Raw genomic sequence first — 15077 nt, 5'->3', positions numbered from 1 at the left:
GCTGAGATTTCAGGAAACTCGTAGTTTTTTGGAAGCTTGGCAACCCCTTTCCATGAAAGTGATTTGCGCCAGTCTCTGCTGAGGGCTACATCAATAGGAAACAAACCATAGAGGTAGAACTTGGATCTACTTGAATTTGTCAAGTTACAAAGACCTAGCACAAACCGTGTTTGATTTAGAGTTCCAACTACATGTATCCATATAGGAGAAAACAGAGTGAAACCTAAAAATTAAAACTGTAACTGCCAACGAACGGTTTAACCTAGAAGAACAAAATTTGGTGAGCCAAGTGGGATTGGGGTACTGATCATTACCTAAAAGTGTCATCAAGATTGGGGGAAAAAAGGTGTGCTGAGATTTCAGGAAACTCGTAGTTTTTTGGAAGCTTTGCAACCACTTTCCATGAAAGTGATATGCACTGGTCTCTACTTAGGGCTACATCAATAGGAAACAAACCAAAGAGATAGAACATGGAACTACTTTATTGTGTCAAGTTTCACAGAGCTAGCACAAACCGTGTTTGATTTAGAGTTCCAACTACATGTATATATATAGGAGAAAAGAGAGTGAAACCTAAAAATTAAAACTGTTACTGCCAACGAACGGTTTAACCTATAAGAACGAAATTTGGTGAGCCAAGTGCGATTTGGGTACTGATCATTACCTGAAAGTGTAATCAAGATTGGGTGAAAAAAATGTGTGATTATTTTTCAGGAACCTCGTAGTTTTTTGGAATCTTGGCAACCCCTTTCCATGAAAGTGATTTGCGCCAGTCTCTGCTTAGGGCTACATCAATAGGAAACAAACCATAGAGATAGAGCTTGGAACCACTTGATTGTGTCAAGTTACAAAGAGCTAACACAAACCGTGTTTGATTTAGAGTTCCAACTACATGTATCCATATAGGAGAAAACAGAGTGAAACCTAAAAATTAAAACTGTTACTGCCAACGAACGGTTTAACCTAGAAGAACAAAATTTGTTGAGCCAAGTGGGATTGGGGTACTGACCATTACCTGAAAGTGTCATCAAGATTGGGTGAAAAAATGTGTGCTGAGATTTCAGGAAACTCGTAGTTTTTTGGAAGCTTGGCAACCCCTTTCCATGAAAGTGATTTGCGCCAGTCTCTGCTTAGGGGTACATCAATAGGAAACAAACCATAGAGATAGAACTTGGAACTACTTTATTGTGTCAAGTTGCAAAGAGCTAGCACAAACCGTGTTTGATTTAGAGTTCCAACTACATGTATCCATATAGGAGACAAAGAGTGAAACCTAAAAATTAAAACTGTTACTGCCAATGAACCGTTTAACCTAGAATAACGAAATTTGGTGAGCCAAGTGGGATTGGGGTACTGATCATTACCTGAAAGTGTCATGAAGATTGGGTGAAAAAATGTGTGCTGAGATTTCAGGAAACTCGTAGTTTTTTGGAAGCTTGGCAACCCCTTTCCATGAACGTGATTTGCGCCAGTCTCTGCTTAGTGCTACATCAATAGGAAACAAACCATAGAGATAGAACTTGGAACTACTTGGTTGTGTCAAGTTTCAAAGAGCTAGCACAAACCGTGTTTGATTTAGAGTTCCAACTACATGTATCCATATAGAAGAAAACAGAGTGAAACCTAAAAATTAAAACTGTTAATGACAACGAACGGTTTAACCTAGAAGAACGAAATTTGATGACCCAAGTGGGATTTGGGTACTGATCATTACCTGAAAGTGTCATGAAGATTGGGTGAAGAAATGTGTGCTGAGATTTCACGAAACTCATAGTTTTTTGGAAGCTTGGCAACCCCTTTCCATGAAAGTGATTTGTGCCAGTCTCTGATTAGGGCTACATCAATAGGAAACAAACCATAGAGATAGAACTTGGAACTACTTGGTTGTGTCTAGTTTCAAAGAGCTAGCACAAACCGTGTTTATTTAGAGTTCCAACTACATGTATCCCTATAGAAGAAAACAGAGTGAAACCTAAAAATTAAAACTGTTACTGCCAACGAACGGTTTAACCTAGAAGAACGAAATTTGGTGAGCCAAGTGGGATTAAGGTACTGATCATTACCTGAAAGTGTCATCAATATTCTGTGAAAAAATGTGTGATGAGATTTCAGGAAACTCGTAGTTTTTTGGAAGCTTGGCAACCCTTTCCATGAAAGTGATTTGTGCCAGTCTCTGCTTAGGGCTACATCAATAGGAAACAAACCATAGAGACAGAACTTGGAACTACGTTATTGTGTCAAGATGCAAAGAGCTAGCACAAACTGTGTTTGATTTAGAGTTCCAACTACATGTATCCATATAGGAGACAACAGAGTGAAACGTAAAAATTAAAACTGTTACTGCCAACGAACGGTTTAACCTAGAAGAACGAAATTTGGTGAGAAAAGTGGGATTGGGGTACTGATCATTACCTGAAAGTGTCATCAAGATGGGGTGAAATAATGTGTGCTGAGATTTCAGGAAACTCGTTGTTTTTTGGAAGCTTGGCAACCCCTTTCCATGAAAGTGATTTGCGCCAGTCTCTGCTTAGGGCTACATCAATAGGAAACAACCATAGAGATAGAATTTGGAACTACTTGATTGTGTCAAGTTTCAAATAGCTAGCACAAACCGTGTTTGATTTAGAGTTCCAAGTACATGTATCCATATTGGAGAAAACAGAGTGAAACCTAAAAATTAAAACTGTTACTGCCAAAGATTGGTTTAACCTGGAAGAACGAAATTTGTTGGGCCAAGTTGGATTGGGGTACTGATCATTACCTGAAAGTGTCATCAAGATTGGGTGAAAAAATGTGTGCTGAGATTTCAGGAAACTCGTAGTTTTTTGGAAGCTTGGGAACCTTTTTCCATGAACGTGATTTGCGCCAGTCTCTGCTTAGGGCTATATCAATAGGAAAAAAAAAAACCTAGAGATAGAACTTGGAACTACTTGATTGTGTCAAGTTACAAAGAGCTAGCACAAACCATGTTTGATTTAGACTTCCAACTACATGTATCCATATAGGAGAAAACAGAGTGAAACCTAAAAATCAAAACTGTTACTGCCAAAGAACGGTTTAACCTAGAAGAACGAAATTTGTTGAGCCAAGTGGGATTGGGGTACTTATCATTACCTGAAATTGTCATCAAGTTTGGGTGAAAAAATGTGTGCTGAGATTTCAGGAAACTCGTAGTTTTTTGGAAGCTTTGGAATCCCTTTCCATGAAAGGGATTTGCGCCAGTCTCTGCTTAGGGCTACATCAATAGGAAACAAACCATAGAGATAGAACTTGGAACTACTTGATTGTGTCAAGTTTCAAAGAGCTAGCACAAACCTTCTTTGATTTAGAATTCCAAATACATGTATCCATATAGGAAAAAACAGAGTGAAACCTAAAAATTAAAACTGCTACTGCCAACGAACGGTTTAACCTAGAAGAATGAAATTTGTTGAGCCAAGTGGGATTGGGGTACTGATCATTACCTGAAAGTGTCATGAAGAGTGGGTGAAAAAGTGTGTGCTGAGATTTCAGGAAACTCGTAGTTTTTTGGAAGCTTGGCAACCCCTTTCCATGAAAGTGATTTGCGCCAGTCTCTGCTGAGGGCTACATCAATAGGAAACAAACCATAGAGGTAGAACTTGGATCTACTTGAATTTGTCAAGTTACAAAGACCTAGCACAAACCGTGTTTGATTTAGAGTTCCAACTACATGTATCCATATAGGAGAAAACAGAGTGAAACCTAAAAATTAAAACTGTAACTGCCAACGAACGGTTTAACCTAGAAGAACAAAATTTGGTGAGCCAAGTGGGATTGGGGTACTGATCATTACCTAAAAGTGTCATCAAGATTGGGGGAAAAAAGGTGTGCTGAGATTTCAGGAAACTCGTAGTTTTTTGGAAGCTTTGCAACCACTTTCCATGAAAGTGATATGCACTGGTCTCTACTTAGGGCTACATCAATAGGAAACAAACCAAAGAGATAGAACATGGAACTACTTTATTGTGTCAAGTTTCACAGAGCTAGCACAAACCGTGTTTGATTTAGAGTTCCAACTACATGTATATATATAGGAGAAAAGAGAGTGAAACCTAAAAATTAAAACTGTTACTGCCAACGAACGGTTTAACCTATAAGAACGAAATTTGGTGAGCCAAGTGCGATTTGGGTACTGATCATTACCTGAAAGTGTAATCAAGATTGGGTGAAAAAAATGTGTGATTATTTTTCAGGAACCTCGTAGTTTTTTGGAATCTTGGCAACCCCTTTCCATGAAAGTGATTTGCGCCAGTCTCTGCTTAGGGCTACATCAATAGGAAACAAACCATAGAGATAGAGCTTGGAACCACTTGATTGTGTCAAGTTACAAAGAGCTAACACAAACCGTGTTTGATTTAGAGTTCCAACTACATGTATCCATATAGGAGAAAACAGAGTGAAACCTAAAAATTAAAACTGTTACTGCCAACGAACGGTTTAACCTAGAAGAACAAAATTTGTTGAGCCAAGTGGGATTGGGGTACTGACCATTACCTGAAAGTGTCATCAAGATTGGGTGAAAAAATGTGTGCTGAGATTTCAGGAAACTCGTAGTTTTTTGGAAGCTTGGCAACCCCTTTCCATGAAAGTGATTTGCGCCAGTCTCTGCTTAGGGGTACATCAATAGGAAACAAACCATAGAGATAGAACTTGGAACTACTTTATTGTGTCAAGTTGCAAAGAGCTAGCACAAACCGTGTTTGATTTAGAGTTCCAACTACATGTATCCATATAGGAGACAAAGAGTGAAACCTAAAAATTAAAACTGTTACTGCCAATGAACCGTTTAACCTAGAATAACGAAATTTGGTGAGCCAAGTGGGATTGGGGTACTGATCATTACCTGAAAGTGTCATGAAGATTGGGTGAAAAAATGTGTGCTGAGATTTCAGGAAACTCGTAGTTTTTTGGAAGCTTGGCAACCCCTTTCCATGAACGTGATTTGCGCCAGTCTCTGCTTAGTGCTACATCAATAGGAAACAAACCATAGAGATAGAACTTGGAACTACTTGGTTGTGTCAAGTTTCAAAGAGCTAGCACAAACCGTGTTTGATTTAGAGTTCCAACTACATGTATCCATATAGAAGAAAACAGAGTGAAACCTAAAAATTAAAACTGTTAATGACAACGAACGGTTTAACCTAGAAGAACGAAATTTGATGACCCAAGTGGGATTTGGGTACTGATCATTACCTGAAAGTGTCATGAAGATTGGGTGAAGAAATGTGTGCTGAGATTTCACGAAACTCATAGTTTTTTGGAAGCTTGGCAACCCCTTTCCATGAAAGTGATTTGTGCCAGTCTCTGATTAGGGCTACATCAATAGGAAACAAACCATAGAGATAGAACTTGGAACTACTTGGTTGTGTCTAGTTTCAAAGAGCTAGCACAAACCGTGTTTATTTAGAGTTCCAACTACATGTATCCCTATAGAAGAAAACAGAGTGAAACCTAAAAATTAAAACTGTTACTGCCAACGAACGGTTTAACCTAGAAGAACGAAATTTGGTGAGCCAAGTGGGATTAAGGTACTGATCATTACCTGAAAGTGTCATCAATATTCTGTGAAAAAATGTGTGATGAGATTTCAGGAAACTCGTAGTTTTTTGGAAGCTTGGCAACCCTTTCCATGAAAGTGATTTGTGCCAGTCTCTGCTTAGGGCTACATCAATAGGAAACAAACCATAGAGATAGAACTTGGAACTACGTTATTGTGTCAAGATGCAAAGAGCTAGCACAAACTGTGTTTGATTTAGAGTTCCAACTACATGTATCCATATAGGAGACAACAGAGTGAAACGTAAAAATTAAAACTGTTACTGCCAACGAACGGTTTAACCTAGAAGAACGAAATTTGGTGAGAAAAGTGGGATTGGGGTACTGATCATTACCTGAAAGTGTCATCAAGATGGGGTGAAATAATGTGTGCTGAGATTTCAGGAAACTCGTTGTTTTTTGGAAGCTTGGCAACCCCTTTCCATGAAAGTGATTTGCGCCAGTCTCTGCTTAGGGCTACATCAATAGGAAACAAACCATAGAGATAGAATTTGGAACTACTTGATTGTGTCAAGTTTCAAATAGCTAGCACAAACCGTGTTTGATTTAGAGTTCCAAGTACATGTATCCATATTGGAGAAAACAGAGTGAAACCTAAAAATTAAAACTGTTACTGCCAAAGATTGGTTTAACCTGGAAGAACGAAATTTGTTGGGCCAAGTTGGATTGGGGTACTGATCATTACCTGAAAGTGTCATCAAGATTGGGTTAAAAAATGTGTGCTGAGATTTCACGAAACTCGTAGTTTTTTGGAAGCTTGGCAACCCCTTTCCATGAAAGTGATTTGCGCCAGTCTCAGCTTAGGGCTACATCAATAGGAAACAAACAATAGAGATAGAACTTGGAACTACTTTTGTGTCAAGTTTCAAAGAGCTAGCACAATCCGTGTTTGATTTAGAGTTCCAACTACATGTATCCATATAGAAGAAAACAGAGTGAAACCTAAAAATTAAAACTGTTACTGACAACGAATGGTTTAACCTAGAAGAACGAAATTTGATGAGCCAAGTGGGATTTGGGTACTGATCATTACCTGAAAGTGTCATGAAGATTGGGTGAAAAAATGTGTGCTGAGATTTCACGAAACTCGTAGTTTTTTGGAAGCTTGGCAATCCCTTTCCATGAAAGTGATTTGTGCCAGTATCTGCTTAGGGCTACATCAATAGGAAACAAACCATAGAGATAGAACTTGGAACTACTTGGTTGTGTCAAGTCAAAGAGCTAGCACAAACCGTGTTTGATTTAGAGTTCCAAGTACATGTATCCATATTGGAGAAAACAGAGTGAAACCTAAAAATTAAAACTATTACTGCCAAAGATCGGTGTAACCTAGAAGAACGAAATTTGGTGAGAAAGGTTGGATTGGGGTACTGATCATTACCTGAAAGTGTCATGAAGATTGGGTGAAAAAATATTTGCTGAGATTTCAGGAAACTCGTAGTTTTTTGGAAGCTTGGCAACCCCATTCCATGAAAGTGATTTGTGTGAGTCTCTTCTTAGGGCTACATCAATAGGAAACAAACAATAGAGATAGAACTTGGAACAACTTTATTGTGTCAAGTTGCAAAGAGCTAGCACAAACCGTGTTTGATTTAGAGTTCCAACTACATGTATCCATATAGGAGACAAAGAGTGAAACCTAAAAATTAAAACTGTTACTGCCAATGAACCGTTTAACCTAGAAGAACGAAATTTGGTGAGCCAAGTGGGATTGGGGTACTGATCATTACCTGAAAGTGTCATCAAGATTGGGTGAAAAAATGTGTGCTGAGATTTCAGGAAACTCGTAGTTTTTTGGAAGCTTGGCAACCCCTTTCCATGAACGTGATTTGCGCCAGTCTCTGCTTAGTGCTACATCAATAGGAAACAAACCATAGAGATAGAACTTGGAACTACTTGGTTGTGTCAAGTTTCAAAGAGATAGCACAAACCGTGTTTGATTTAGAGTTCCAACTACATGTATCCATATAGAAGAAAACAGAGTGAAACCTAAAAATTAAAACTGTTACTGACCACGAACCGTTTAACCTAGAAGAATGAAATTTGATGAGCCAAGTGGGATTTGGGTACTGATCATTACCTGATAGTGTCATCAAGTTGGGTGAAATAATGTTTGCTGAGATTTCAGGAAACTCGTTGTTTTTTGGAAGCTTGGCAACCCCTTTCCATGAAAGTGATTTGTGCCAGTCTCTGCTTAGGGCTACATCAATAGGAAACAAACCATAGAGATAGAATTTGGAACTCCTTGATTGTGTCAAGTTTCAAAGAGCTAGCACAAACCGTGTTTGATTTAGAGTTCCAAGTACATGTATCCATATTGGAGAAAACAGAGTGAAACCTAAAAATTAAAACTGTTACTGCCAAAGATTGGTTTAACCTAGAAGAACGAAATTTGGTGAGAAAATTGGGATTGGGTTTCTGAACTTTACCTGAAAGTGTCATCAAGATTGGGTGAAAAAATGTGTGCTGAGAATTCAGGAGACTTGTAGTTTTTGGAAGCTTGGCAACCCCTTTCCATGGAAGTGATTTGCGCCAGTCTCTGCTTAGGGCTACATCAATAGGAAACAAACAATAGAGATAGAACTTGGAACTACTTGACTGTGTCAAGTTTCAAAGAGCTAGCACAAACCGTGTTTGATTTAGAGTTCCAACTACATGTATCCATATAGGAGAAAACAGAGTGAAACCTAAAAATTAAAACTGTTACTGCCAACGAACGGTTTAACCTAGAAGAACGAAATTTGGTGAGCCAAGTGGGATTAAGGTACTGATCATTACCTGAAAGTGTCATGAAGAGTGGGTGAAAAAGTGTGTGCTGAGATTTCAGGAAACTCGTAGTTTTTTGGAAGCTTGGCAACCCATTTCAATGAAAGTGATTTGTGCCAGTCTCTGCTGAGGGCTACATCAATAGGAAACAAACCATAGAGGTAGATCTTGGAACTACTTGAATTTGTCAAGTTACAAAGACCTAGCACAAACCGTGTTTGATTTAGAGTTCCAACTACATGTATCCATAAAGGAGAAAACAGAGTGAAACCTAAAAATTTAAACTGTTACTGCCAACGATCGGTTTAACCTGGAAGAACGAAATTTGGTGAGCCAAGTGGGATTGGGGTACTGATCATTACCTGAAAGTGTCATCAAGATTGGGTGAAAAAATGTGTGCTGAGATTTCACGAAACTCGTAGTTTTTTGGAAGCTTGGCAACCCCTTTCCATGAAACTGATTTGCGCCAGTCTCTGCTTAGGGCTACATCAATAGGAAACAAACCATAGAGATAGAACTTGGAACTACTTTATTGTGTCAAGTTGCAAAGAGCTAGCACAAACCGTGTTTGATTTAGAGTTCCAACTACATGTATCCATATAGGAGACAAAGAGTGAAACCTAAAAATTAAAACTGTTACTGCCAATGAATGGTTTAACCTAGAAGAACGAAATTTGGTGAGCCAAGTGGGATTGGGGTACTGATCATTACTTGAAAGTGTCATGAAGATTGGGTGAAAAAATGTGTGCTTTCAGGAAACTCGTAGTTTTTTGGAAGCTTGGCAACCCCTTTCCATGAAAGTGATTTGTGCCAGTCTCTGCTTAGGGCTACATCAATAGGAAACAAACCATAGAGATAGAACTTGGAACTACTTGACTGTGTCAAGTTTCAAAGAGCTAGCACAAACCGTGTTTGATTTAGAGTTCCAAATACATGAATCCATAGAGGAGAAACAGAGTGAAACCTAAAAATTTAAACTGTTACTGCCAACGATCGGTTTAACCTGGAAGAACGAAATTTGGTGAGCCAAGTGGGATTGGGGTACTCCTCATTACATGAAAGTGTCATCAAGATTGGGTGAAAAAACGTGTGCTGAGATTTCACGAAGCTCGTCGTTTTTTGGAAGCTTGGCAACACCTCTCCATGAAAGTGATTTGTGCCAGTCTCTGCTTAGGGCTACATCAATAGGAAACAAACAATAGAGATAGAACTTGGAACTACTTTTGTGTCAAGTTTCAAAGAGCTAGCACAATCCATGTTTGATTTAGAGTTCCAACTACGTGTATCCATAGAGGAGAAAACAGAGTGAAACCTAAAAATTAAAACTGTTACTGCCAAAGATCAGTTTAACCTAGAAGAACAAAATTTGGAGTGAAAATTTGGATTGGGGTACTGATCATTACCTGAAAGTGTCATCAAGATTGCGTGAAAAAATGTTTGATGGGATTTCAGGAAACTCGTAGTTTTTTGGAAGCTTGGCAACCCCTTTCCATGAAAGTGATTTGCGCCAGTCTCTGCTTAGGGCTACATCAATAGGAAACAAACAATAGAGATAGAACATGGAACTGCACTATTGTGTCAATATGCAAAGAGCCAGCACAAACTGTGTTTGATTTAGAGTTCCAACTACATGTATCCATATAGGAGACAACAGAGTGAAACCTAAAAGTTAAAACTGTTACTGCCAACGAACGGTTTAACCTAGAAGAACGAAATTTGGTGAAAAAAGTGGGATTGGGGTACTGATCATTACCTGAAAGTGTCATCAACATTGGGTGAAATAATGTGTGCTGAGATTTCAGGAAAATCGTTGTTTTTCGGAAGCTTGGCAACCCCTTTCCATGAAAGTGATTTACGCCAGTCGCGCTTAGGGCTACATCAATAGGAAACAAACCATAGAAATAGAACTTGGAACTACTTGACTGTGTCAAGTTTCAAAGAGCTAGAACAAACCGTGTTTGATTTACAGTTCCAACTACATGAATCCATAAAGGAGAAAACAGAGTGAAACCTAAAAATTTAAACTGTTACTGCCAACGATCGGTATAACCTAGAAGAACGAAATTTGGTGAGCCAAGTGGGATTGGGGTAATGATCATTACCTGAAAGTGTCATCAAGATTGGGTGAAAAAATGTATGCTGAGATTTCACGAAACTCGTAGTTTTTTGGAAGCTTGGCAACCCCTTTCCATGAAAGTGATTTGCGCCAGTCTCTGCTTACGGCTACATCAATAGGAAACAAACCATAGAGATAGAACTTGGAACTACTTTATTGTGTCAAGTTGCAAAGAGCTAGCACAAACCGTGTTTGATTTAGAGTTCCAACTACATGTATCCATATAGGAGACAAAGAGTGAAACCTAAAAATTAAAACTGTTACTGCCAATGAATGGTTTAAACTAGAAGAACGAAATTTGGTGAGCCAAGTGGGATTGGGGTACTGATCATTACCTGAAAGTGTCATCAAGATTGGGTGAAAAAAACGTGTGCTGAGATTTCACGAAGCTCGTAGTTTTTTGGAAGCTTGGCAACCCCTCTCCATGAAAGTGATTTGTGCCAGTCTCTGCTTAGGGCTACATCAATAGGAAACAAACAATAGAGATAGAACTTGGAACTACTTTTGTGTCAAGTTTCAAAGAGCTAGCACAATCCATGTTTTATTTAGAGTTCCAACTACATGTATCCATATAGGAGAAAACAGAGTGAAACCTAAAAATTAAAACTGTTACTGCCAAAGATCAGTTTAACCTAGAAGAACAAAATTTGGAGTGAAAAGTTGGATTGGGGTACTGATCATTACCTGAAAATGTCATCAAGATTGCGTGAAAAAATGTTTGATGGGATTTCAGGATACTCGTAGTTTTTTGGAAGCTTGGCAACCCCTTTCCATGAAAGTGATTTGTGCCAGTCTCTGCTTAGGGCTACATCAATAGGAAACAAACAATAGAGATAGAACTTGGAACTACTTTATTGTGTCAATATGCAAAGAGCCAGCACAAACTGTGTTTGATATAGAGTTCCAACAACATGTATGCATATAGTAGACAACAGAGTGAAACCTAAAAGTTAAAACTGTTACTGCCAACAAACGGTTTAACCTAGAAGAACGAAATTTGGTGAAAAAAGTGGGATTGGGGTACTGATCATTAGCTGAAAGTGTCATCAAGATTGGGTGAAATAATGTGTGCTGAGATTTCAGGAAAATCGTTGTTTTTCGGAAGCTTGACAACCCCTTTCCATGAAAGTGATTTACGCCAGTCGCGCTTAGGGCTACATCAATAGGAAACAAACCATAGAGATAGAACTTGGAACTATTTGACTGTGTCAAGTTTCAAAGAGCTAGCACAAACCGTGTTTGATTTAGAGTTCCAACTACATGAATCCATAAAGGAGAAAACAGAGTGAAACCTAAAAATTTAAACTGTTACTGCCAACGATCGGTATAACCTAGAAGAACGAAATTTGGTGAGCCAAGTGGGATTGGGTACTGACCATTACCTGAAAGTGTCATCAAGATTGGGTGAAAAAATGTGTGCTGAGATTTCACGAAACTCGTAGTTTTTTGGAAGCTTGGCAACCCCTTTCCATGAAAGTGATTTGCGCCAGTCTCTGCTTAGGGCTACATCAATAGAAAACAAACCAGAGAGATAGAACTTGGAACTACTTTATTGTGTCAAGTTGCAAAGAGCTAGCACAAACCGTGTTTGATTTAGAGTTCCAAGTACATGTATCCATATTGGAGAAAACAGAGTGAAACCTAAAAATTAAAACTGTTACTGCCAAAGATTGGTTTAACCTAGAAGAACGAAATTTGGTGAGAAAAGTGGGATTGGGTTTCTGAACATTACCTGAAAGTGTCATCAAGATTGGGTGAAAAAATGTGTGCTGAGAATTCAGGAAACTTGTTGTTTTTTGGAAGCTTGGCAACCCCTTTCCATGAAAGTGATTTGCGCCAGTCTCTGCTTAGGGCTACATCAATAGGAAACAAACCATAGAGATAGAACGTGGAACTACTTGACTGTGTCAAGTTTCAAAGAGCTAGCACAAACCGTGTTTGATTTAGAGTTCCAACTACATGTATCCATATAGGAGAAAACAGAGTGAAACCTAAAAATTAAAACTGTTAGTGCCAACGAACGGTTTAACCTAGAAGAACGAAATTTGGTGATCCTAGTGGGATTAAGGTACTGATCATTACCTGAAAGTGTCATCAATATTGGGTGAAAAAATGTGTGATGAGATTTCAGGAAACTCGTAGTTTTTTGGAAGCTTGGCAACCCCTTTCCATGAAAGTGATTTGTGCCAGTCTCTGCTTAGGGCTACATCAATAGGAAACAAACCATAGAGATAGAACTTGGAACTACTTTATTGTGTCAAGATGCAAAGAGCTAGCACAAACTGTGTTTGATTTAGAGTTCCAACTACATGTATCCATAAAGGAGACAACAGAGTGAAACCTAAAAATTAAAACTGTTACTGCCAACGAACGGTTTAACCTAGAAGAACGAAATTTGGTGAGAAAAGTGGGATTGGGGTACTGATCATTACCTGAAAGTGTCATCAAGATGGGGTGAAATAATGTGTGCTGTGATTTCAGGAAACTCGTTGTTTTTTGGAAGCTTGGCAACCCCTTTCCATGTAAGTGATTTGTGCCAGTCTCTGCTTAGGGCTACATCAATAGGAAACAAACCATAGAGATAGAACTTGGATCTACTTGGTTGTGTCTAGTTTCAAAGAGCTAGCACAAACCGTGTTTGATTTAGAGTTCCAACTACATGTATCCATATAGAAGAAAACAGAGTGAAACCTAAAAATTAAAACTGTTACTGACAACGAACGGTTTAACCTAGAAGAACAAAATTTGATGAGCCAAGTGGGATTTGGGTACTGATCATTACCTGAAAGTATCATCATGATTGGGTGAAAAAATGTGTGCTGAGATTTCAGGAAACTCGTAGTTTTTTGGAAGCTTGGCAACCCCTTACCATGAAAGTGATTTGCGCCAGTCTCTGCTTAGGGCTACATCAATAGGAAAAAAAACCATAGAGATAGAACTTGGAACTACTTTATTGTGTCAAGTTTCAAAGAGCTAGCACAAACAGTGTTTGATTTAGAGTTCCAAATACATGAATCCATAAAGGAGAAAACAGAGTGAAACCTAAAAATTTAAACTGTTACTGCCAACGATCGGTTTAACCTGGAAGAACGAAATTTGGTGGGCCAAGTGGGATTGGGGTACTGATCATTACCTGAAAGTGTCATCAAGATTGGGTGAAAAAATGTGTGCTAAGATTTCATGAAACTCGTAGTTTTTTGGAAGCTTGGCAACCCCTTTCCATGAACGTGATTTGCGCCAGTCTCTGCTTAGGGCTACATCAATAGGAAACAAACAATAGAGATAGAACTTGGAACTAATTTTGTTTCAAGTTTCAAATAGCTAGCACAATCCGTGTTTGATTTAGAGTTCCAACTACATGTATCCATATAGGAGAAAACAGAGTGAAACCTAAAAATTAAAACTGTTACTGACAACGAACGGTTTAACCTAGAAGAACGAAATTTGATGAGCCAAGTGGGATTTGGGTACTGATCATTACCTGAAAGTGTCATGAAGATTGGGTGAAAAAATGTGTGCTGAGATTTCACGAAACTCGTAGTTTTTTGGAAGCTTGGCAACCCCTTTCCATGAAAGTGATTTGTGCCAGTCTCTGCTTAGGGCTACATCAATAGGAAACAAACCATAGAGATACAACTTGGAACAACTTGGTTGTGTCAAATCAAAGAGCCAGCACAAACCGTGTTTATTTTAGAGTTCCAAATACATGTATCCATATTGAAGAAAACAGAGTGAAACCTAAAAATTAAAACTGTTACTGCCAACCAACGGTTTAACCTAGAAGAACGAAATTTGGTGAGCCAAGTGGGATTGGGGAACTGATCATTACCTGAAAGTGTCTTGAAGATTGGGTGAAAAAATGTGTGCTGAGATTTCAGGAAACTCGTAGTTTTTTGGAAGCTTGGCAACCCCTTTCCATGAAAGTGATTTGTGCCAGTCTCTGCTTAGGGCTACATCAATAGGAAACAAACCATAGAGATAGAAGTTGGAACTACATGATTGTGTCAAGTTTCAAAGAGCTAGCACAAACCGTGTTTGATTTAGAGTTCCAAGTACATGTATCCATATTGGAGAAAACAGAGTGAAACCTAAAAATTAAAACTATTACTGCCAAAGATCGGTTTAAACTAGAAGAACGAAATTTGGTGACCCAAGTGGGATTGGGGTTCTGATCATTACCTGAAAGTGTCATCAAGATTGGGTGAAAAAATGTGTGCTGAGATTTCAGGAAACTCGTAGTATTTTGGAAGCTTGGCAACCCCTCTCCATGAAAGTGATTTGTGCCAGTCTCTGCTTAGGGCTACATCAATAGGAAACAAACAATAGAGATAGAACTTGGAACTACTTTTGTGTCAAGTTTCAAAGAGCTAGCACAATCCATGTTTGATTTAGAGTTCCAACTACATGTATCCATATAGGAGACAACAGAGTGAAACCTAAAAATTAAAACTGTTAGTGCCAAAGAACGGTTTAACCTAGAAGAACGAAATTTGGTGAGCCTAGTGGGATTAAGGTACTGATCATTACCTGAAAGTGTCATCAATATTGGGTGAAAAAATGTGTGATGAGATTTCAGGAAACTCGTAGTTTTTTGGAAGCTTGGCAACCCCTTTCCATG

Source organism: Spermophilus citellus (genome assembly GCF_964194105.1).
Source record: "Spermophilus citellus genome assembly, chromosome: 7".
Taxonomy (NCBI): Eukaryota; Metazoa; Chordata; class Mammalia; order Rodentia; family Sciuridae; genus Spermophilus; species Spermophilus citellus.
This window is presented reverse-complemented; position numbering follows the sequence as displayed.